This window comes from Mizuhopecten yessoensis, unplaced genomic scaffold (genome assembly GCF_002113885.1).
Source record: "Mizuhopecten yessoensis strain PY_sf001 unplaced genomic scaffold, ASM211388v2 scaffold11093, whole genome shotgun sequence".
In the NCBI taxonomy this organism is placed as follows: Eukaryota; Metazoa; Mollusca; class Bivalvia; order Pectinida; family Pectinidae; genus Mizuhopecten; species Mizuhopecten yessoensis.
The window spans coordinates 739,613-742,403 of record NW_018408876.1 but is presented as its reverse complement, the minus strand read 5'-3'; positions in this window follow the sequence as shown (position 1 = coordinate 742,403).

Below are 2,791 nucleotides of genomic sequence, written 5' to 3'. Positions count from 1 at the left end.
TTCGTGAATCTTAAATCATGGCGTTATATAAAAGTTAGTATCAGTAAAAGTCGCACTTCCTAGCCTATTTGATATGGGTTTTGTCGTGCAATACAGTCTTAACTTATACCTGATATCTCCCAATAGTACCTTGTGGCTGGTTTGTGAGGACGTGACGAGCTCTATCGTCGTCACCTGCACGAGACCTAGTGCACATAAATGGATTATATTTAACTGCTCTATTTCGCAAGAAGTGTCGACGTCATTTCATTGGCTGTCAAAAACTTGATACTTAACCATTTATTTTAATTTTATTTTCTGTTTGGTATTTGGCGTTACGTTTATTTTATTTTCTCGCGACTAACATTGTAAAATGTAGTTATTGAACTCGAACGGAAAAAGTTTTTACTACAATCAATCTTATGAACACAAAAAATATTGATTTTCAATTTCTACTTGGCTTCCAGATGGGACTACTTTGAACGAAGATAGGTGTTTTTTTGTTCAGTTTTCTTATCAAGGATGTATTCGATTGATTTTGAAAGACCGTGTGTATTGCCATAAACGGATATTGAAAACTCAGTCAAAAGGCCTCTTTCTGAATGAGGAATCGTTCTTTTTCCATCTACACAACTTTTATTCTTGCTGTTCTCATTTCCGGTTTAAGTTGAAATTCTATATTTCCCAGGTCGACGATAAAACGATGTTATAAGATGAGGATTTTAAGCCCTTTATTACAAAATGGCTAAACAGATTATCATTGTGTTGAACTATCTAAGTTAAATGGCGTTATTAAGGATTAATCAATCACTGACATTTGTCGCCAAAGTGTAACATATGCACGTACATGACATCCCTGCTGCTCCCTCGGGAGTACGAAACAATAACCGGGCCTTTAGATATCAGGAATTAAAAGGTTTAGGTGAGACAACACGTACTAAAAGGGTACTTTTCAACGCGGAGAATGTTTTTGATTGTTTTGATATTGTTATTTCTAGATTCACACATGTGCAATATAATTGAAGCATAAGAATGGTGTGACACAATTTAGATTTATTTTTTTCATTTTTTTTCATTTTTTTTTATGAAAGCTTGAAGCGTTCTGTGAATTTCAGTATTTCAACCCCATATATATCGTTCATATACTCATATTTTTGGTGATATTTTTTTTACTTTCGATAAGCATTTATTTCAACACATTTATATTTCATTAACAACCAATCAAATTAAGAGTGTTTCACATGGAATTTTATATTATTTTGCATATCAGTGATTCTTCTGTTTATTTATGATTTTGATTATATTAAGATGATTTATACTTTAAAACACTTTCTGTATGTAATAATTCTTCAATTGAATAAAATCTGCTATTTGACTAATAGTGATTGTTAATTTCATGTTTTATCAAAAATTTTGCAGAAATCACTGACGTCATCATATAAACAAACCCTCATTTCTCCAACAAATCAGGTCAATAAATGTTTGATAGTAAGTAGCTGTTCAACACCTTGGTGAATGTTGGCAATATTTAAAATGATTATGCATTTTTAAAAATCATATCCCTGGCAGATTATTCAAAATTTTAAACTTGATGCCATCTTGATTGAAAACAAACAAGAACATATTAACTTTGATTGTACAAAAGGTATTCATGAATTTTGTGATTTTTAGTGGAAATTTTGCATATTAACGCCGAAACTCCGAAATTCATTCAGATGAACATCGAAGGTAAAGGTGACTAGCTGCTATACTATTGTAAGTCTTGATTGCGACCCTGGTTAAGCAATTGGCCCTTGTTTTTTTTAGAAAGTGTGCTTTCTGGTTCTGGGCAAAGACCTAGGGGCGTTAAGGGTCATTTCTGGCCCCATCAGGAATTTAGAATTAGCTGTTATATACGTTAAGTGGAATACTAGAGTTCATTCGTAGAAAGAAATTCTTTTCTGCATGCTAACTTTCGTAAAACACCATATTTTGGCTATTTGTGAAAGCAACGCAATTATTTTGGTATGGTAGGGCATCTACGCATGCGCATTAAAAACAAAAAAACTGCACCACGAAAGATAGCCCCAATCAACAAATAAGATGTTTAGATCAGAAATTGGTAAATAAATTCAAGTTGAAATGTTTACTTTTTATTAGGCCGAAATTGACCGATGCTGCCCTAAGTCCTTTGTGGACAACCCCTATAGGTTTTGGCCCGTTCGCGTTTGTGACCTAATCTGCCACTTACTGCAACCTCGTTAGCAAACACATAAGCAACGTGTACTTTCAAAGCACGCGTCACGTTATTTTCAGTTATTTCTTACACAAAACTACAAAGACGTGTTCTCTTTTCCGAATCCCTTACATGCAGAAGCTTCGAAAGATATGAAATGTATGCCATAGACTACAGTTATTACCGAGTTATTATTGCATTAACCCAATGGGCACTTACTACAATCTTATTAGCGAACGAACATACTGACAACATCTATTTCAATAAGCTCGCATCATGTCAGTTTTGGTTATCTTTTGTACAATGCCAAAGCCACAAGGGATACACAATGAGGTGTCTGTTTGTTTATGTATACCATGTTGGCTATAGGCTACTTTCCCTTTTTAGCATTCCCAGAGAATTGATTATTTGGTAAACAATAAAGTTTTCTTCAAACCAAATTAAATAGTAACAGGAGAAGTATGATTGATGTAAACTTTTATCCAAATTTTACTAGATTACAACGCTGTTATTGAATTAAAAGATGGGAACGGGCGTATAACAGAGTCGGTACCATTAAAGGGACATCTCGCGAGACCTGTCAACATCTAGCGGGAT